General features: G+C 41.7%; 1 protein-coding gene across 1 annotated transcript in view; it reads left to right on the top strand.

Moving 5' to 3' along the window:
- The window catches only part of TXLNA (taxilin alpha), a 1,198,503-nt gene that overhangs the window by 350,338 nt on the left and 824,498 nt on the right, over positions 1–23,667 (top strand). The window lies entirely within an intron of this gene.

Here is a 23,667-nt window from a genome sequence, read left to right as displayed (position 1 = left end):
ATCTGGGGCAAGAAACACTGAAGAAAATGGCGTCGGCTGATGCTTATGTACTCCAGCCGCTCTGTTGGAGAGAAATGCGACATCAGCCGACGTCGGACCCAGACTTTGGAATCTGGCCGACCGAGGGCTGCCTGAGGCAGGACAACCCATATGTTATGACTGCAGTTGCATATCTATCGGACATCTACATTTATGGTAGGTACAAAACTGTACTTTTCTGCATTTGTGTCCTTGTTGCCTGACAGCTACATGTTCTCTGTTTTTTTTCTTGGCTGTCTGGAGTGTTTCTCCCTGGGCCTCTGCTAAAAATTAGCTTTTTTTTCCAAAGTCAGACTTTCCTGGTTAACAAATGTTAAAAATGGACACATTTCAATATCAGACTTCATATTCTTCAGAAAGTGCATGGTGGTAAAAGCTTTTATTCTAGCAATTTTCTAAGTGTACAAGATGGATATTTGAAATGTATCCCTGTGTTTGGGACTGTATTTCCCCCCATTATTGGCTTCATCCAGGTTTTGTGCTAGGGTTGAGAGTTATTGTAAGAACTGAATTCACTGAATATGTTTGGGGGCTGTATTCACCCAGTATTGGCTTTGTTCAGGTATTTATTGGCTTCATCCAGTTTTTTTGCTAATGTTGAGAGCTATGGTAAGAACTGATTTCATTGAATATGTTTGGGGGCTATATTCTCCCATTACTGGCTTTGTCTGGGTGTTATTTGCTAAGAGGTTGAGAGCTATGGTGAGAACTGAATTCACTGAATGTTTGGTGGTTGTAGTCACCCGTTATTGGCTTTGTTCAGGTATTTTGTGCTAAGAGGTTGACAGCTGTGCTATGGTGCGAACTGAATTCACTAAATGGTAGCTATTTAAGTTTCAGTCTTCCTCTTTCACAAAACAGCTGATTTGGCATAGTGGTATGTTGCTCTGACTGTTTGTTTTTCACGGGGTCCCCTGGGTTCAAGACGTGGCAGTGAAATGTATGGTGGTAACGCAGCATTTTATTCTAGCAACTTTCAAACATTATACAAGCAATGTTTAAAATGTGTCCCTGGTTTTTGGCCTTTTGTCGTCCCCCCCCCCCCAATAAATTTTGGCTTTTTCCAGATTTCTTGTGCTGCAAAGTTCAGAGATACAGCTGAGTGTCGAGTAGATTTTACAAGGAGCTGAGAGCTGCAGGGGAGCAAAAGTTTAGTGCTGCTTATGTTTAGTCTGCTTGCATTGTTAATAGCACAACAGATAGTGTACTTACTTTAGATGCTGAAGGCTGTGGGTTCTACTCTCACAGTAGGTAAATGCATTGCTGATGCTGTATTGTGTTGTAAAGGGGATGGATGCTGCAGTCCTTTTGGCAAAGATACCTAGTAACTATGAAACTGTTAAGTTTGCTATCCATTCCCTATTGCGGTATTACTAGCTTTTCATTTTTTTTATTGCATGCAACAAAGGCAAGTTATTCTTCAAGGATAACAGGCACTTTATTTGTAGATTAAACAATGACATATAAAGTGTTTGCTAGCAGCAACCTCTTTATTAGTTACAAATTTCTTCAATGTGGATTTTACTACTTCAGAGATTGTGTATATTTTTTACTGATACTGGTGGACTTGAGTAGACTTTTTATGATGGAAATGTTCTGAATTGGGCAGTTTTGTCATTGGTGGATGCTTTTTGCTTCATTGTTTACTGGAAAAATGTTCAAAACAATAAATTTAAAATGCCCTCTAACAACTGTACTGTATTGTACAAGGAATATAATGTAATACAGTCAGGAAGGTGTATCAAAGAGCATGTGTATGTTATGTTCGAGGGGCCTATGATTTTGAAGACAGCCCAGAGTTAATATTTGCCATTGGCAAAATGTATTTTCTGTGAAAGTGGTTTTCAGTGCTGTTTCAATGCATGTGAGTTTAAAGGGCAGAGAAGTTTTAATTTTAATCTATTTTCATTGTGAAACTGCATTGCTTTAATAGATATGTATTAGGGTTTGTGCTGTTAAATGCAAAATAAAACTTTCAAATGAAATCCTAAATCATCGCAGAAGTAAAGCAGTATGCACATTAGTGTTTATGGTAAATGGGGCAACATAACCAAGGAATGGGACATTGGAATGGCTGCAGGGGGGAGGCTCCATTTGACCATGATTTTGTGAGGGGGGGTAGCAAACTCATACAGCCCCGGTTGAACTATACCTCTCAGTTGTCCATATCTTTGCAGAATGAATAGATATTTGCTGCTTATTTTTGGTTTGTTCCTCATAAAATTTGTGATTTTCTAGCAAATCATTTAGGAATGAAGCCATTAAATGACAGACATTGAGTTTCAGATGTCACAACCTTCAGAAAAATGCATGCTAATGCAAGACTGTCTTTAAGTTTATACAATAGCAATTTTTAGTAGTGTTTGTATGTTCCCCAATATATTTGGCCTTGTTCAGATTTCCTGCATTGAGAGGTACGTGCAAATCACTTTGTAGATTAGGAATATCCAAACATCTCAATTGTCCCCAATTCTGGCTCAAATGTTGCTCTCCCCTAATAATCCCTCCTCCAAAATGACAATTTTGGAAGAAAATGTGGAGGGTTTACAATTATATATAACTGTAATGATCAGTTATAGATTACCTTTATTTCAGAAATGCATGTGGATGCTCTTATTTTGTTAGCTGCTCAAGTTAACTGTTAATATTAAAAAGGTGTCCCTTTTTTGACAGGTATTTTTGCATCACATTTTGGTCTGTTTTTCATAAAATTGTGGTTTTCTGGCAAATTAGTGGCAAGTCATTAAAGATTGAAGTTAGAAAATAATGGCAGACATTTGAGTTTCATATTTTATACCCTTCAGAAAATTTGTACTAATGCAAGATCTACCTGTTCTATTTAAGTTAATAAGAGCAATATTTAAAAATTGGCGTTATTTTTGGGATTGTGTCCCACTTCTAGTTCTATGTATGGCTTTGTCCAGATTTCTTGCTCTGAAGTTGAGAGGTATGAGTGTCAGAGCCATCACTGTCAGCCAGAGACATTTCAAATTATGACATACTTATTGCACCCCATCCCCCATTGTAGTGGCTCTGGATGTGTCCAAGGAAGGCAAGGAGCAGTTATGCAGTGTAAGTGTGCAGAGTATTCCCCCATCCAAGGTAGATCACAAATACGACCATGGCTTTTCATCTGTCCTTGATTTTGCAAAATATTCTGGTTTTCTATCAGATTTTTATACTGTTGATTTATGCTTCTTATTATTCAGGAGCTGCATGCTGTCACAGTGCCCTGTTGCTCTGTTTAAGTAGCCATGGTTTAATGAACATCAGGTAAGCTTGTCGGAGATTGTAAGATGCAAGTAAGCTTTAGTAAGCTTGTCGGACATTGTAAGATGCAAGTAAGCTTTAGTAAGCATATTGTTAAAGAATTACCAGCATTGAAAGCCTTTTCGTTGTTGCCATGCAGAGAATATTTACATGACTAGATAATGTATAAGCCTTGGGTATTGAAATGCATATGACAGTATTTGTAATAAAAGGACAGGATTACAGTATTTTCAAAAGCTCATTACATTTTATTGGAGACCAGTGTCTTATAGCAGTGTCTGTGTGTTAGTACACTTGTAGTTGGGTGGCTTTAATGGTATATGGTAAATAAGCATTGCTACCTTACTTAAAAGCCAAGCCCTGCAACAACTAGCTCCACACTGAAGTCAAAACACAATAGCTCTGGTGGGTAAATGTACTCTGTAGTAATCAAAAAAGGCAAATGTTTGAAATAACTACAGCTTGTGTGCAAACACAATAGGTAGTGATGAAACAATGCTCTGCTAAAAATGCTTTAATGCTCCACATTGCTGAGCTGCAGATCAGTTATCACTGGCTACCAGGATTTCACCCACTTCAGATCAAGCACGGTGCCGTTCAGTGCAACCTTCCCAGAACTAATTCAAGTCTGACCAGAATTATTTGGTGTGTGTATAAGAGGGAGGTAGCATACCCCTCAGCTGTCCAGATATTTGCCCCATATTACTCCTAAAAATGATTGAAGTTGCTAAATAATGAGACATTTCAGTTTTAGATGTCATGTCATTTAGAAAAATGCATACTAACACAAATCCTGCTACTCTTGCAATTTTCTAAGTTTCTGAGAGCCATATTTATAATCTGTCCCTATTTATTTTAGGCTTGTCAAGATTTCTTGCACTAAGGTTGAGGCCTTGAGGGGTGTGGTATGTTTGTGAGAGAGAGAAAGTGAAATGCCCAAGTTAGAGTTAGCAGGTGGAATTTTCAAGTGCATTTTCAAGGAACTGTGAGTTTTAAGGGAAGCTAAGTTCACTGCTGCTCATGCCAAGTCTATTTACAATGTGCAACTGTTTTGTTTAGCAGTTGGTATCTCTATTGTGGTATAAAGCTTTAAAGCTATGTTAGTAGCACCACAAGTAGAATACTTGCATCTTAATGTAAAGGCTTGAGGTTCTATTCCTACAGCATATACATTTGTATGCTGCAGTCCTCAGGATGTCCTCCTTTGGATGAGATGCCTAATAACTATGAACCTGTTTTTCAGCTTGTCATCCATTTTCTATTGCAATATACCAGCTTACCAAGCAGGCACTGAATTTGTAGATGAAACACTGAAATATACAGTTTTCTAGCAACATCTTCATTAGTTTCAGATATCTTTAATGTGGAATTATTCAGATTACTTTTACTTCGGCAGAGACACTCAAACAAGTGTTGCTGTATAATACAAGAGATATAATTCAATTATATATTATAATTAATACAATCAGGTAAATCAAATAACTTTTGCATGACCCTAACGGTGTGCAAGGAACCTATTGCTTGAAAACAGTTCAAAGGTAAATAACCTGCCACTGGCCAGATGCATTTTCTTTGAATGTGGGTTTCAATGCTGTTTCATTGACTGTGAGTTTCAAAAGTAGAGAAACTCTAATGCCAAGTCTGTTTTCATTGTAAGACTATTGCTTTTTTAGGTTTAGTAAATGTCTCAGTGTTTGGGCTATAATGTTTGAAATAAAAGTTGTAAATTAAATCCAACTGCCTGTAATCATTGTAGAACTAAAGCATAAAACAGTATGCACACAGATTTGAACAGTGTCTACAGTAAATGGGGAGAAATAGCCAAGTAATGGGACACTGGAATGGTGGTGTGGGCGGGGCTTGGGGTAGGTGGACTTGGGCGGGGTTGTGTTGGCAGGGGGTGGGGTGAGCTATGTGGGTGGGGCTCTGGGTTTGCACCCCCCCCCTGCAAAAAATCCTGCGGGCTCCCTTGCCTGTGACTACCAGGCTCTTCACCCAGACACCCCCCTCTTTCCATGCGCCTCTCCCTCCCCACTTGGAAGCAAATTACTCTGGCTTCTTTGGTCCTTTCTGTCATATAGCAGGGGTACTTCTTGAATTGGAAGGCCAGACCTACTCCCAAAGGCTTTCCTCAACCCTCTTGAGACCAGCTACTATCCCCCCCCCCCCACTCCTGCAGGACCTTCTTGCTCAGGGAACCATTCAGGAAATCCCTTCACTTGCAAGAGGAAAGGGGTTTTATTTAAGACTTTTCCTGGTCCCTAGAAAGGAAGGTCCCTAGAATCCTATCCTGGATCTATCACATTTCAACACCTTCCTCCAGGTACCCTCCTTTTGGATGCTTTCTCTCCCTACCCTTCTGCCCCTGATCCTTCCACAGGCCTTCTTGGTATCCTTGGATGTAAAGAATACCTACTTGCACATCCCAGTCCATCCACTTTTCAGAAAATGCCTCCACTTCTCCGTGGATTCTGCACACTTCCAGTTCTGTGCTTTACCATTTGGTCTTTATGGCCCCAAGAGTATTTACAAAATGTCTGGCTCCAGTCATGGCCTTTGCCAGGGCAAAGGGAGTACAACTTTTCCGCTACTTCAACGACTTCCTCATTCGGGCTACATAAAGGTCCCTGACCTTACAAAACCTGGACTCCACCATCTCCCTCTTAACAGATCTTTGATTTACTGTAAACCTCAAAAAATCATCCCTAATACCCTCACAGGGTCAGGTGTTCCTGGGATGTCGGATTCTGACAAGGGAGATGATGGCCTGCCTTTCCCCAGAAAAAATTGTGATGCTCACTTCTTTCTTCGGGGAAATTCTTCCTCTCAGAGCCATTTCAGCCAGGGGATTCCTTTAGAATCCTAGGATTCATGGCCTTGACCATCGCCATGATACCTCTGGCAAGGCTTCACATGAGGAAATTCCAGTGGTACTTGCGAACAGTCTGGAAGCAACACCTACATCCCCTAGAGTTCATGATCAGCATGCTTCCATGCCTGTGCAGGGAACTGAAGTGGTGGATAACCCAGATTCAGTCAAATCCCGGCCTGCCCTTATAACCAATGCCCCCATACTAGTATCTCTCTTTACAGATGCATCAGACACAGGGTGGGGTGCAACCTTAGGAGAATGGAGAGTGCGGGAACACATGGACCTTCTCTCAACAGAAAGACTGCATCAATATCGAGGAAATGAGAGCCTTGATAATCTTGAAGGCTCAGCTTCTATCAGGCACTCTGAGGTGGTACACAGACAATACCACAGTGCTGTGGTACATAATCAAACAGGGGGAGGGGGACAAGGTCCTACCTCCTGTGCAGGCTAGTACTGCCGGCTTGGGAAATCACCCTGGAGAAACAGATCCTCCTCCAAGCGATATACATTCCTTTTGCAGTCAATGTAATGGCAGACTTGTTAAGCAGGACCATGACCCTGCCACACGAGTGGATGCTGTTTCTGGACCTGGTCCATCAATGGGGTATTGCAGATGTGGATCTCTTTGCCTCCCCTGTGAACAGACGGCTCCCAACCTTCTGTTCCAGGGCACCACACCCAGAAGCATGGAGGGTGGATGCTATCTCAATCCCATGGAAGGGATTGTACGCTTATGCATCCCCTCTTCCCTCTCATACAAAGAGCCCTACTGAAAATTCAGAAGGAATAGCCTCAAATCTTGCTGGTGACTCCCTATTGGCCATGGCAGCATTGGTTCTCTCCTATTATTACATCTAGCCAAGGGTAATCACCACGAGTTACCTCAACAAATGGAGCAGGCACACAGGAGAAGAGAACACTACACCCCCAATTGTCCACACTGAATCTTGCTTGTGTGTGATAGGGCGCTGATTCCCTTCAGACACCTATACACAGAGGACATGCGTTAGGTTTTGCAGGTGGCCAGGAAACGAACTACCAGGAAATCTTACCTACGTGGAAGAGATTTTCCATATGGTGTCAGAAAAACACCTTACAGCCACTGACTGCAGAGCCCCCAGTGGTCTTGCCTTACCTGTGTGACCTAATGAAGTCTGGACTGTCCTTCTCCATTAAAACCCATTTATCTGTCATCTAAGCATGCCTGCCCCTGGTACCACCTTTGGCTTTAAGGTTAGAACTCTAACCCTTTTTGAAAGGGGCACTACATATCAGGCCCCGAAGGAAGCCCATTCTGCCTCCTTGGAATCTAAATTTTGTTCTAGAAAAACTGACTCTCCCACCATTTGAAGCAGCCTAAGACTGCTCCCTCCAACACTGCACTTGGAAAGCTCTACTTTTGGTGGCCATCATTTGAGCCAGAAGGGTTTGGGAACTCCAGGCCCTTACAGCCTCTCCCCCTTTCACTGTCTTCCACAAGGGCAGAGTATGTTTACGTGCTTAACCTTACCTTCATGCCTGAAGTTGTCAATGAGCTGTCTTTGAACCAGGCTGTCAACCTGCCAACCTTTTTCCCCTCTCCACCAAACCCTGCAGAGAGGATACTTCAATTCTTAGATTTACACGGACAGCGCAGATGTTATTTGGCCAAGACCAAACCCATCCGCAAGTCTGATGGGCTCTTTCTCTGGGAGGGTGGCCTAATGGTTAAGGTGTTTGCCTTGCAAACACAAGGTTCAGGGTTTGAGTCTCACAAGGGATAATGGCTAGGCTTAAAATGGCTCGCAAGGGCAGTTAGCTTAGTATTAATCTATGAACCTATGAACCTATACCACCCAAGAGCCCTAGGGCACCCTGTTTCCAAGCAAACCATATCCTCCTGGAGATCTAAAACCATCTACTTCTGCTACAAAACCCATGGTAGGTCACTCCCATCTCTTGTAAAGGCACACTCCACTAGTTCAGTGTCCTCAGGGGCATTCTTTAAAGGTTTGGACACAGCTGCTATTCTCGACGCAGCTACATGGTCCTTCATACACGCACTCACTAAGCACTACAAATTGGACATCGTCTCTTCTCTAGAGCCAGAGCAGGATTTGCCACAGCAATCCTTCATGGGTTTGTGGAAAGTACTTCTGGTCCTCCATCCTTTTCTTAGGACAGGAGCTTTTGCACTGTATCCGATATGGATACAATAGCATATGAACAGAAGGACCATAGTATTGTTGTGTAAGAACTTAACATAACTTTAGATGTCTTTCTCTTCTATATGCTGCTGTATAGTTTCCTACCCTGTCTCCCCCCGACACTTGCCTGACTCCTGGAGTATCCACTCCGTAGCCACTGATTCCTGCACCATTCATTTCTGAAGAAGGTGCATTCTGATGTCTGCTTTATACCAGTCATCTGTTTATGACCGATTTCTAAAAGAGACCCGGGACGTTGCACGCACCCTAGCGGTAGCATTTATCTTTTGTACAATGACCGGACGTACGAGAGTTCACCAGAGGCAAACCCCGATGTTATCGATGCAGTAGCATATAGAAGAGAAGGACATCAAAAGTTATCTTATGTTCTTGCACAACAATACTATCTCCAGGATGCGTACTACTGCATCAAAATAGACAGGCACTGCTGGAGACGCCTGTGCTTTTGGCTGGGAGCCAATCACTACCAGTTCAGAGTACTGCCCTTTGGACCCCCCAGGTGTTTACCAAATGCATGACCGTTGTAGATGAGGCTCAAAAGGATTTCAGGTGTTTCCCTACCTAGATGATTGGCCCCTCACTGCCCCAACAAGGCATCAGCTTCTACATGTCAAAGTTCACTTGCTTCAGATGTCCAGCTCCCAGGGCATCACGATAAATCTTGCCATATTCAACCTGACTCCTGTACAGAACCTAGTATTCATAGGAGCTCAACTGAATACTACGAATTTAGTGGCTTCATTACCTCTTCGCCACATCTCTGAGGAATCTGGTGTGGGATTTGCTGTCTCTTCGTCCCCCTTGCAAGATTAGTGTTAAGACTTTTGGATCAATCTCAACAGCTATTATTCTAGACCTGCCAGCAAGATTTTTTATGCAGATCCTCCAATGAACCTTGGCTGTACAGTGGTCTGTTCTTTACTAGCCTCTGTCTGTTCCCATCAAACTTGCTCCAATTTACAAATGTCATATTCGATGGTGGATGCAGTCAGATGACCTGTTTTTTGGACAGGCCGTTCTTTCCCCGCTGCACCCCACAGCCACAGTGACCACAGACGCTTCCCAATAGGGGTTGAGAGGGCATTACAAGGGAAAGATGGTCCAAGGCGCATGGTGCCCTTCAGAGACCAAGCTGAACATCAGTGTCGTTGAGATGAGAGCAGTCCTTCTAATGTTGCAAGCCTCTCAAGACATTCTCCCTCTGGGGACGCTTGCTATTCATACGGACAACATGTTAGTAGTCTGGCTCATCAGTAAACAAGGAGGAACCAGCTCCTGTTTGTTGTGCAGAGAGGCCATGAGGGCCTGGGAATGGGTTATCTTTTCAAACGGCTTTCTAATTGCAACGCAGATACCAGGGAACACCAGCACGCTGGCAGACAGACTCGGCAGGTCCATTCTGATCCCTCAGAAGTGGTCCCTCAATCGAACAGTAGCGAATATGATTTTCAGCCTGTGGGGTCAACCTTGCTGCAACTTGTTTGCCTCTCCCCTAAATAAGAAAAGTGTAGCAAGTACTTCACTCTGATCCTCCCCCCTCTGGGAGAGTCACTGGGGGATGCTCTGATTCACAATTGGTCCCAGGGCATCCTTTGTGCCTATCCGCCTCTTCCTTTGATCCTGAAGTTCCTACAGAAAGCAAGCAGGCTAAAGAGCTTAGTCATACTCATTGCCCCCTTTTGGCCTCGACAGGTGTGGTTACTCTTTCACTGGTCTCACTCCAGATATTCCCCATGGATACTGGAGCCCAATCAGGACCTTCTGTCTCCCCATTCAGAATTCCTGCATCCCAGTCCTCCATGTCCTCAAGCTGATGGCATAGTTTCTCCAATTCAGGTGAGAGTAAAATAGTCCAGGCTCACTTCCCCAGTCTAACATTATTTTGGCTTCCCAGAAGATTGCCACCAAGAAGGTCTACAAAAGTAAATGGAAAAGATTTTCCATATGTGCTTCTAAAGAGAAACAACTTATTTCAGCTGCTCCTGTTAACGGTCACCACATCAGGTCATCTGTTTACATTTCTTCCTGTCCTCTGCATCTTACTGTGTCACACCAACCACCAGCATGTCCTCTCTCACCACATCCATAACCCTTTCCTTAGGGCTTCCTCTTTTCCTCTTACCTGGCAGCTCCACCCTTAGTATCCTTCTCCCAGTATATCCAGCTTCCCTCCTCAGCACATGTCCAAATCAACACAATCTCGCCTCCCTGGCTTTGTCTCCAAAACATCCAACCTGAGCTGACCCTCTAATATACTGATTCCTAATCCTGTTCATCCTTGTCACACCCAACGCAAATCTTCTGCCACCTCCAGCTCTGACTCCTGTCTTTTCGTCAGTGCCACTGTCTTCAACCCATATAACATAGATGGTCTCATTACCCTCTTGTAGACCTTCCCTTTCACTCTTACTGGTACTATCTGTCACAAATCATTCCTGAGACTTCTCCACCCACTTCACCCTTCCTGCACACTCTTCTTCACCTCTCTTCCATACACACCATTACTCTAAACTGTTGATCCCAAGTATTTAAACTTGTTCACTTTCGCCATCTCTACTCCCTGCTTCCTCACCATTACTCTGTCCTCCCTCTCATTCACACACATATATTCTGTCTTAGTCCTGCTGACCTTCATTCCTTTCCTCTCTAGAGCATGTCTGTACCTCTACAGGGCTTCTCAACCTGTTCCTTACTCTCACTACAGATCACAATGCCATCCGCAAACGTCATAGTCCATGGGGACTCCTGTCTGATCTTGTCTGTCAACCTATCACCAATGCAAATAAGAAAGGGCTCAGAGCTGATCCGTGATGTAATCCCACCTCCACCTTAAGTGCATCCATCACTCCTACTGCAGACCTCACCACTGATTCACTACCTTCATACATATCCTGTGCCACTCTTGCATACTTCTCTGCCTGTCCCAACTTCCTCATACAATACCACAACTCTTCTCTAGGCACCCTGTCATAAGTCTGCAAAGACACTGTGCAACTCCTTCTGACCTTCTCTGTACTTCTCCATCAACACCTTCAGCGCAAATATTGCATCGGCAGTGCAGTGCTCTGTCCTGGCATTAAACCATACTGCTGCTCACTAATCATCACCTCCCTTTTTAACATAGCTTCCACTACTCTTTCCCATAACTTCATGCTGTGACTGATCAGTTTTATACCCCTGTAGTTAGTACAGCTCTGCACATCACCCTTATTTTAAAAATCGGTACCAAAGCACTTCTCCGGCATCTTCTCACTTTCCAAGATTTCATTAAACAATCTGGTTAAAATCTCCACTGCCATCTGTCCTAAACACCTCATGCTTCCACAGGTATGTCATCTGGACCAACAGCCTTTCCATTCTTTATCGTCTTCATAGCTGTCCTTACTTCCTCCTTGCTAATCCATTGTACTGCATGATTCACTATCCCCACATTATCCAACCTTCTCTCCCCTTCGTGGTTATGTACAACTTTTATGAAAGGAATCTTCCTTCTTAGACTGCCCATTAAAAATCCTACTCTCCCTTGGGACCTCTCTGTGGCCCTCCAGGGGCTGACTCAGAAACCCTTTGAGCCAGCAAATAATTATGACATGAAGTTTTTTTTTCTTAGAAAACTATATTTTTGGTAGCTATTACTTAAGCAAAAATAATTTCCAAACTCCAGGCCTTGTCAGCTAGGTCTGTTCATCTCATTTTTCATTAAGATAGGGCATCTCTGAACTAACCCTTCCTTTATGCCTAAAGTAGCATCAGAGACCAACATTAATCTGTCAATACAGTTACCAGTTTTCTTTCTGAACTTCACTAATAAAGGCAAACATATGCTGCATCATCTTTATGTTCATAGACTAAACAGTACAGTAAGTCTGATCAGCTGTTTGTAGCTTTTTCCCCTAACTGCTTAGGTGAAGCAGTTTCAAAATTATTTGTTCCAAATGGATTACTGTTTGTATTTCAATGATTTATTCTCAGTTTTGGATTTGCCTCAGCCTCTTAGATCCCACTTCATCAGATCTATGGCTGCCTCCTTGGCTTTTTCTTCTAGAATTTAGATTGATTTTTGTGCTGCAGCCCCTTAGTCTTAGGCTCATACCTTTGTTGCACATTACAAATTGGATATTGTGTCCAGAAGCAGGGCTTCCATTAGCTTCACAGTGCTCCAGCGTATCCTTCTTTGAGGGCTTCCCATGAGTTACATAGCTGGGGACGCTGACTTATCAGTGAGGAAGAATGTAAAGGGCATCAGATTTAGAAGTTATGTACCTGCCATAACTTGGCATCTGTGTTGTCCATTTTTATTCTTCCTCCTCTTCTTTGTCAGCCATCCCCCGGCCTTGTCGCTCCTAGATGAATATTTGGATGGTAATGGAACCTCCATGTTCCTGGTCTGAGACTCAAATTTCTCTCATCTCTGTCTTGTCTTTATAATTCAGTGGGCAGCAAACTTGATCTGAGGGTTTGGGGATGGTCTAGAACATTATGGGTAGAGGGAGGAGCTAGAGAATAGGTTTTAAGTCTTGGAAATGCGGCTGAGGTAGCTCCAAGGGTCAAATTAGTAACCCATCAGTGAGGAAAACTGAAAATGGACAACACAGATGCCAAGTTATGGTAGGTACATAACTTCTAATTATCCATCAATGCCAGTTATCACTCATTTGTGCAGGCTTCATTTGAAGTGCTGGCTCTCTTTTTCAACAACACTGGAAGACCCTTTCCTCATGGCTCTCCCTTCAGTAGTCATCAGCATAGATACCTCCTTTTTTGGAGTTGGGGTGCACTTCAAAGAGAAGGATGGTCCAAGGGACCTGGAATTAACTGGAGGCCAGTCTTCACATAAATATCCAGCAGATGTGGGCAGTTCTTCTTGTATTGTAGAAATGTGAGGACTTCTTTCGCCCTCAGAAATTATTTCAGTACCAACAGACAATGTGGCTGTACCGAACAAGCAGGGAGAAAGCCGATCTACCCATTATGCAGAAAAGAAAACCAGCAAGCAGACCAGGAACAGCTGCCCAGAAGAGCCAACCACTCGATAAGGACAAAACCAGTAAAGAGAACACCTCCAAACAACAAATTCCACTAGTACCTTTATTTTAAATGCCACAAGTTACTAAAACGTTTTCGTTGACAATGCAACTTCATCAGATGGGAACAATCAGTTGTATCCCTACTATTTATACACAGTTGATTAGTAAATTGATGTAGTAATTGAATAATTAACCACAAAACTATACTTTTTTAAAAAGGAAACCACTACAAAATACTGCTTTTTACTACCAGTTACATGTAAAAAATGTATATATATTTTAAACAACTTGCTGTGTCTTGCAGTGAAAACCAAAATCCATCTTTACAATATAAGTCACAAATAATGTAAATAATAGCAATGAAAAACAAAAAACAGAAAACAAAAAAACTGTTACATTCATACCTTAAATGCAGATGTTACTCTGTCTTATAATAGGAAGTTTAAAATTTTATAAAATTGAATATAAATAGTCATTGTCTGTAAATGAATCCTGTGAAGATCCACATTCAATACCCATTAAAAGTCCAATATTTAAAAATTGTTAAAAAAATATATATGTGTTTAAATACATGGACATCAAACAATGTCCAATCCTACAACTGGTCTGCCCTTAATTTTAAATAGGGCATGATAGAAGTAGATTCATTCAGGCCTGGAAATTTATTGGCTTGCAACAAAATCTGCCAGTGCGTTTCCCTGTGAGAAAGGCGTGCTGCCCAATGGCCTCCCCTGTTACATTTAGTAACTGCTTCCAACACAAAAAATTTAAAAGATGCAGACTCACATACAACTACGTGTCTGTAAAGTGCATTGGTAGTGCATTTTTTCTGTATTTCATAGAGATGCTCATAGTTATGTCTTTTGAGTTGCCTTTCTGTCTTGCCGACATAGAATGCTTGGCAACACGTGCAGATAACCAAGTAAACTATGCCGGTAGAATTGCAGTTGTAAAAATGATGGGAACAAATCTTCCTGTTTCTACTCTCCAAATAAATATACTCCTGGTTTATAACATGTTTGCACTGTGGACACCTGTCACAACGGAACGTACCTTTCCTACGCTGTTCAATATTACTATTGTTGGTATTCTGTTCCAAAATTCTCTTGATGTTTAAACCCCTTCTATATACAAATTTACAAGTCAAGCCTTTTAAGTTGCTTAAGTCAGTAAAATCCACAAAGGATTTTAACTCCTTTTGAGTAATGTTTCTGATGTCCCCCACGTCAAGACTGTGTTCTGTAACAAATACCTGACTAGAGCCAAATGGGGTAAGAGAACTCTGGGTAGAGTCTACGTTGTTCACTGTTTTTTTCATACCTAAAATAGGACTAAATCTAGAACCCCTGGCTGACTGAACTTCTTCCCTTACTGAATTAATCAATACAATGGGGTATCCCCTGGCCAAAAAGAGGGACGTAAGCTTGTCACCCTCTTTGTTGAATTTGAGTTCGTCCGAGGTCATACGGGAAGCCCTAACGAATTGACCCTTGAGTATGGACCTCTTCTGAAATTTGGGGTGCGAACTGTTGTAGTGTAGATAACTGTTAGAAAAACTCTGTTTCCTATATACACATGAACTTAAGCCATCAACTTCCTTAACCAAGGTGACATCTAAATAATTGACCTGGTCTGTTGATATATTGTGTGTAAACTGTAAAAAAGTTGTTGTGGAATGTAAATAGGTGACAAAGTCGTCAATACACTGCCTCGGACCTGTCCAGAATATACATATGTCATCCAAAAACCTGGTATAGTGTATCCAGTGTTTAGAAAACTCACAATTAAGGACAAACTTGTTCTCCCATACTGCCAAGATCATATCGGCATAGGTGGGGGCACAATTTGCTCCCATGGAGACGCCCGATATCTGCTGAAAATATTCTCCACAAAAGTAGATGTAGTTGTTGTTCAGGACCAAGTCCAATAGTTCCAAAATCAAATGGACATCGTTGTTAGTAACCCCCTTACACTCCCAGAGGGACTCCTCCATCCATTTCAGACCTGTCGTGTGTGGAATCACAGAAAACAGGTCAACCACATCAATGGTAACAAAAATTAGGTCGGACCTGTGTAAGTCATTGGTTATGCCCCGTAAAAATTGCCAGGAATCCTTAAGTAACTGGTCCTGTCTCCCCCATAGCTGTTTCAATTTCCAATCCAAAAATTTGGAAAGGTTGTGGGTTTTGGAACCCTGAGCAGCTACAATTGGTCTAAGAGGGGGATCTTGCATGTTTTTGTGTATTTTGGGCACACCAAAAACGGTGGATATTCTGGGGTGGGGGTTATCCAGATATGAAAAAAAAGTCAAATTCAATAATTTCCTGGTCCAAAAGGTCTTTGACTGCCAGGTCAATTTTTTTGTATGAAAGGTGCACCTCCATTGAGTGAAGCAGTAGTGTATTTCTTGGTGTCCTGTAATATACTATACATTTTAGCTTCATACATAATTTGATCCATGATGACAGTACCGCCACCCTTGTCAGGTTCCATAACTCTCAACAACGGGTCATTACTTAATACAGTCAGCAGATAATTTTCAGCCTGGTTAAGATTAGAAACAGGTTGGGTCATCCTCTTACTACCACGTATCTGTTGTTCAATCCTGTTTTCCAAATTTTTTAGTTGTAAATGTAATGGGGGATTGTAAGTGCTTGATTTCCTAAGCATCAAACCCTGCCCCATATTGGTAGACCCAAACAAGTTCTGTAGATTCAATTTACGTATGAAAAGTTTCACATCCAGAATGGTGTTAACTAGATCCCTACCCCTACTAGGAACAAATTTAAAGCCCTTGGTAAACAGGGAAAACCATGTCTCCGTAATAACAGCATTACTATAGTTGTATATGTGATAACCATTCAAAGTATGCATAGAGTAATCGCCTATTCCAGTAACCTCAATGGAATCAGAGTTTGCCAATCCTGCTTGTTGTTCCTCCTCCACCCTCTGGTTTGCACCCCTCCCACCTGGCGAGGGGATCGAGGCCCCAAAAAATATTGGTCCAACTGTTGATTGTGTGGTTGTTTACGGAGACGTTCTGATCTCCTAGGCAGGAGGTCATCAGTTGTCTCATCTATAGAATGAAAGGGTGGGGGGGGGGGAGAAAGAGGCTCTTGAACAGAAGACTGGAATTCGTGAGCACCTGTAATGTCCCTTGAGACCTGTGGAGGTAGAAACCCACCCCTAATCTGGGGTGGATTAGGATATTGCCTACCTTCCTGATATTCCTTAATGTCTCTGTTCAACTTCCTATATTTACGTTTCATCACAGTGTCACATTGCTTGTCTATTTGTTTCCTTAAATTGTAATATTTTTGTTTCTCAGAATCAATGGTAAACGTCAAGTCAGAGGTTACATTTGCATTTAACTTAGTAATATCCTTTTGTAAACTACTAATTTCTAGGCCATTTCTCTTAATAATGGCTTTAACAATGCCAAACCCACATTCATCAAACACTTGAATTAAATCATTGTAAAATTCACTCCCAGAAACAACATGGTTAGGGTATTTATCAACCCTTAAGCCTTTAGGAACAATGCGTTTGTGTAGACATTCTTTTAAATACAAATTGTCAAGTTCGAGAATTTTATACCTGTATAGGGCATGCTCAAGTTTCTGCATGCTGTCAGAAAAAGAAGCAGTCCCCTCTACATTGCTGTCGTTTTGCTCAACAAACTGAAAAATGGGTTTACGATTCACCCATTCATTGAAGGTAGAAGCAGGAGGTATAACAAGCCCCTGATCTTTAGGGCTAGAAGCATTGAAAGCTGCCTCGCCATAGTCCCGAAGCAACGCTGGAGTATTTAAAAAGTTAGGTTCCGTACCATCTGGTGTATTGGAAGAGCGTCCCTGTCCATTCGGACCGTCCCGTGAAGCAGGAACCACAGACTTGGTGGAAAGCAATTTTAAAATTTCTCGTTGTTCAGCAAGGAGCGCTTGAACACCATGTCCCAACGGAGTAAGCAGCTGCACCAGTAAGGTAAGTTGTCCTGATAGTTGGATGGAATCAGTTGAATTGAACTGTATTCCTTCCTCAACACTAGCGCCGGAAGCGCTAGGGGCAGAAGCACCGGAGCCTGCCATCGTAACAAACCAAGCCAAAAAGAACGCAAAATAACAAGTTCCACAAAGAAAACCAGCAAGCAGACCAGGAACAGCTGCCCAGAAGAGCCAACCACTCGATAAGGACAAAACCAGTAAAGAGAGCACCTCCAAACAACAAATTCCACTAGTACCTTTATTTTAAACGCCACAAGTTACTAAAACGTTTTCGTTGACAATGCAACTTCATCAGATGGAAACAGTCAGTTGTATCCCTACTATTTATACACAGTTGATTAGTAAATTGATGTAGTAATTGAATAATTAACCACAAAACTATACTTTTTTAAAAAGGAAACCACTACAAAATACTGCTTTTTACTACCAGTTAGATGTAAAAAATGTATATATATATTAAACAACTTGCTGTGTCTTGCAGTGAAAACCAAAATCCATCTTTACAATATAAGTCACAAATAATGTAAATAATAGCAATGAAAAACAAAAAACAGAAAACAAAAAACTGTTACATTCATACCTTAAATGCAGATGTTACTCCGTCTTACAATAGGAAGTTTAAAATTGTATAAAATTGTATGTTGTATTTTTGTGCTGCAGCCCCTTAGTCATAGGCTCATACCTTTGTTACACATTACAAATTGGATATTGTGTCCAGAAGCAGGGCTTCCATTAGCTTCACAGTGCTCCAGCATATCCTTCTTTGAGGGCTTCCCATGAGTTACATAGCTGGGGACGCTGACTTATCAGTGAGGAAGAATGAAAAGGACATCAGATTTAGAAGTTATGTACCTGCCATAACTTGGCATCTGTGTTGACCATTTTTATTCTTCCTCCTCTTCCCTGCCAGCCATCCCCCGGCCTTGTCGCTCCTAGATGAATATTTGGATGGTAATGGAACCTCCATGTTCCTGGTCTGAGACTCAAATTTCTCTCATCTCTGTCTTGTCTTTATAATTCAGTGGGCAGCAAACTTGATCTGAGGGTTTGGGGATGGTCTAGAACATTATGGGTAGAGGGAGGGGCTAGAGAATAGGTTTTAAGTCTTGAAAATGCGGCTGAGGTAGCTCCAAGGGTCAAATTAGTAACCCATCAGTGAGGAAAACTGAAAATGGACAACACAGATGCCAAGTTATGGTAGGTACATAACTTCTAATTATCCATCGATGCCAGTTATCACTCATTTGTGCAGGGTTCATTTGAAGTGCTGGCTCTCTTTTCCAACAACACTGGAAGACCCTTTCCTCATGGCTCTCCCTTCAGTAGTCATCAGCATAGATACCGCCTTTTTTGGAGTTGGGGTGCACTTCAAGAGAGGGATGGTCCAAGGGACCTGGAATTAACTGGAGGCCAGTCTTCACATAAATATCCAGCAGATGTGGGCAGTTCTTGTATTGTAGAAATGTGAGGACTTCTTTCGCCCTCAGAAATTATTTCAGTACCAACAGACAATGTGGCTGTACCGAACAAGCAGGGAGAAAGCTGATCTACCCATTATGCAGAAAAGTCATGCACATTCCCGGAAAGATCAACTACCTTACTGATGGTCTCAAGCTTGGCAGATCCATTTTGATGCGTTATGAGTGGGTATCTCAGTCTAGCAGTTGGTCAGCAGATTTTTTTGATTGCTGGAGCCAGCCCTGCTGTGATTTATTTGCCTCTCCAGTCAATGCAAACTGCAGTATCCACTTTGCCCTTATTGCCCCCCAGAGGAACAATCCACCAAGGGATGCTGTAGTCTGGTCATGGCCTTTAGGACTTCTTAAACACATCTCCCCTCTACCCCTCATGTCAAGGATCTGCAAAACGCAGCAAGATTCAAAACTGTAGTCGTCCTGATTGCATCATGTTGGCCTTGGCAAGGTTGGCTTCTAGATCCATGACAAGGTTTCCTGTCTCGTCTGTCTGGGTAGCCTCACCTGGATTTTATCAGTCTCAGGTTAACAGCATGGTTTTTCCAATTCCCCTAATGGCTAAGAACACTCCTTGGCTCAAAATGTTATCCATATTGTAACTGTGTCATGAAAATACTATACCTACAAGGTTTATCTCAATAAATGGAAATGTTTTGCTATTTTGGTAGCCAGTTTATATATTTATCCTTTCACAGCTTATTTCCCTAAAATTTTAGTTTATTTCATATTTATTTGACACAAGCTCCAGTCATTATGCAATTGGAAGTCCAGATGGCTGCCATTTCTAGCCACCATATTGGGTTTCACTCCCATCTCATCCCATAGCCTTTTATTGATTATGTGCTGCCTTTTAAAAGGGTGCCTTTCTGCTTTGCTTTCTGTTAAAAGAGCAGTTTCTTCCTTGAGAGCTTCATTTTGTCCTAGAAGTCTCATCAAAGTGGCATTTTCAGCTGGCCTATTCTGAGTAATTAAAATTTTTTTGTCCTTAAAAAAACTTGTTTTTGTGGCATTTACTTCAGCAAGCAGGGTTTCTGAATTACAGGCTTTATCTTCCAACCCTCCTTACATAATCTTGCGTTAAAAGATAGGTTATCCATTCTCTCGTATCCTTTATTCATACCCCAAGTTGCATCTGAATATATCTTGAACCTACTTGTTCACTTTCTAGTCTTCTGAAACTGCCGGCAAAGGGAAGTACGTTCTATACACTTTCGATGTTCACAGACAGCTAAGAGTAAGTTTATCTGCACAAAACTAAATCTTTTAAAGTATAGTAAACTTTTTATCCCCTCCCAATCAAATTGGGGAAGAAGGTCTCTAGAAATTCTCAAGAATTCCTTATTGGATGAAATTTTTGCTGCAGCAACTTTGGTCTGTGTTGCATAACTTTTGCCACACATTATAAAGTGCACGAGTATGCTAGTTTTTAAGGGTTTCAATCCGTATATTGTTTTCTTCTTTATTCTTACAGTAAATCCGTGTATAAATATGCCTGTGTGCATTTACATGCACTTGCTTGTGTCTGGGTGAATACTTTGCACAGTAAATCCGTGTATAAATATGCCTGTGTGCGCATTTACATGCACTTGCTTGTGTCTGGGTGAATACTTTGCACAGTAAATCCGTGTATAAATATGCCTGTGCGCATTTACATGCCCTTGCTTGTGTCTGGGTGAATACTTTGCACAGTAAATCCGTGTATAAATATGCCTGTGTGCGCATTTACATGCACTTGCTTGTGTCTGGGTGAATACTTTGCACAGTAAATCCGTGTATAAATATGCCTGTGCGCATTTACATGCACTTGCTTGTGTCTGGGTGAATACTTTGCACAGTAAATCCGTGTATAAATATGCCTGTGTGCATTTACATGCACTTGCTTGTGTCTGGGTGAATACTTTGCACAGTAAATCCGTGTATAAATATGCCTGTGCGCATTTACATGCACTTGCTTGTGTCTGGGTGAATACTTTGCACAGTAAATCAGTGTATAAATATGCCTGTGCGCATTTACATGCACTTGCTTGTGTCTGGGTGAATACTTTGCACAGTAAATCCGTGTATAAATATGCCTGTGTGCATTTACATGCACTTGCTTGTGTCTGGGTGAATACTTTGCACAGTAAATCCGTGTATAAATATGCCTGTGTGCGCATTTACATGCACTTGCTTGTGTCTGGGTGAATACTTTGCACAGTAAATCCGTGTATAAATATGCCTGTGCGCATTTACATGCACTTGCTTGTGTCTGGGTGAATACTTTGCACAGTAAATCCGTGTATAAATATGCCTGTGCGCATTTACATGCACTTGCTTGTGTCTGGGTGAATACTTTGCACAGTAAATCCGTGTATAAATATGCCTGTGTGCGCATTTACATGCACTTGCTTGTGTCTGGGTGAATACTTTGCACAGTAAATCCGTGTATAAATATGCCTGTGCGCATTTACATGCACTTGCTTGTGTCTGGGTGAATACTTTGCACAGTAAATCCGTGTATAAATATGCCTGTGTGCGCATTTACATGCACTTGCTTGTGTCTGGGTGAATACTTTGCACAGTAAATCCGTGTATAAATATGCCTGTGTGCGCATTTACATGCACTTGCTTGTGTCTGGGTGAATACTTTGCACAGTAAATCCGTGTATAAATATGCCTGTGTGCGCATTTACATGCACTTGCTTGTGTCTGGGTGAATACTTTGCACAGTAAATCCGTGTATAAATATGCCTGTGCGCATTTACATGCACTTGCTTGTGTCTGGGTGAATACTTTGCACAGTAAATCCGTGTATAAATATGCCTGTGCGCATTTACATGCACTTGCTTGTGTCTGGGTGAATACTTTGCACAGTAAATCCGTGTATAAATATGCCTGTGCGCATTTACATGCACTTGCTTGTGTCTGGGTGAATACTTTGCACAGTAAATCCGTGTATAAATATGCCTGTGCGCATTTACATGCACTTGCTTGTGTCTGGGTGAATACTTTGCACAGTAAATCCGTGTATAAATATGCCTGTGTGCATTTACATGCACTTGCTTGTGTCTGGGTGAATACTTTGCACAGTAAATCCGTGTATAAATATGCCTGTGTGCATTTACATGCACTTGCTTGTGTCTGGGTGAATACTTTGCACAGTAAATCCGTGTATAAATATGCCTGTGTGCATTTACATGCACTTGCTTGTGTCTGGGTGAATACTTTGCACAGTAAATCCGTGTATAAATATGCCTGTGTGCATTTACATGCACTTGCTTGTGTCTGGGTGAATACTTTGCACAGTAAATCCGTGTATAAATATGCCTGTGTGCATTTACATGCACTTGCTTGTGTCTGGGTGAATACTTTGCACAGTAAATCCGTGTATAAATATGCCTGTGTGCATTTACATGCACTTGCTTGTGTCTGGGTGAATACTTTGCACAGTAAATCCGTGTATAAATATGCCTGTGCGCATTTACATGCACTTGCTTGTGTCTGGGTGAATACTTTGCACAGTAAATCCGTGTATAAATATGCCTGTGTGCATTTACATGCACTTGCTTGTGTCTGGGTGAATACTTTGCACAGTAAATCCGTGTATAAATATGCCTGTGTGCATTTACATGCACTTGCTTGTGTCTGGGTGAATACTTTGCACAGTAAATCCGTGTATAAATATGCCTGTGTGCATTTACATGCACTTGCTTGTGTCTGGGTGAATACTTTGCACAGTAAATCCGTGTATAAATATGCCTGTGTGCATTTACATGCACTTGCTTGTGTCTGGGTGAATACTTTGCACAGTAAATCCGTGTATAAATATGCCTGTGTGCATTTACATGCACTTGCTTGTGTCTGGGTGAATACTTTTGCACAGTAAATCCGTGTATAAATATGCCTGTGTGCATTTACATGCACTTGCTTGTGTCTGGGTGAATACTTTGCACAGTAAATCCGTGTATAAATATGCCTGTGTGCATTTACATGCACTTGCTTGTGTCTGGGTGAATACTTTGCACAGTAAATCCGTGTATAAATATGCCTGTGCATTTACATGCACTTGCTTGTGTCTGGGTGAATACTTTGCACAGTAAATCCGTGTATAAATATGCCTGTGTGCGCATTTACATGCACTTGCTTGTGTCTGGGTGAATACTTTGCACAGTAAATCCGTGTATAAATATGCCTGTGTGCATTTACATGCACTTGCTTGTGTCTGGGTGAATACTTTGCACAGTAAATCCGTGTATAAATATGCCTGTGTGCATTTACATGCCCTTGCTTGTGTCTGGGTGAATACTTTGCACAGTAAATCCGTGTATAAATATGCCTGTGTGCATTTACATGCCCTTGCTTGTGTCTGGGTGAATACTTTGCACAGTAAATCCGTGTATAAATATGCCTGTGTGCATTTACATGCACTTGCTTGTGTCTGGGTGAATACTTTGCACAGTAAATCCGTGTATAAATATGCCTGTGCGCATTTACATGCACTTGCTTGTGTCTGGGTGAATACTTTGCACAGTAAATCCGTGTATAAATATGCCTGTGCGCATTTACATGCACTTGCTTGTGTCTGGGTGAATACTTTGCACAGTAAATCCGTGTATAAATATGCCTGTGTGTGCATTTACATGCACTTGCTTGTGTCTGGGTGAATACTTTGCACAGTAAATCCGTGTATAAATATGCCTGTGTGCATTTACATGCACTTGCTTGTGTCTGGGTGAATACTTTGCACAGTAAATCCGTGTATAAATATGCCTGTGCATTTACATGCACTTG

This window comes from Protopterus annectens, chromosome 1.part1, assembly GCF_019279795.1.
Source record: "Protopterus annectens isolate FY-2018-M chromosome 1.part1, PAN1.0, whole genome shotgun sequence".
NCBI classification, from domain to species: Eukaryota; Metazoa; Chordata; order Ceratodontiformes; family Protopteridae; genus Protopterus; species Protopterus annectens.
This window is presented reverse-complemented; position numbering and strand designations above follow the sequence as displayed.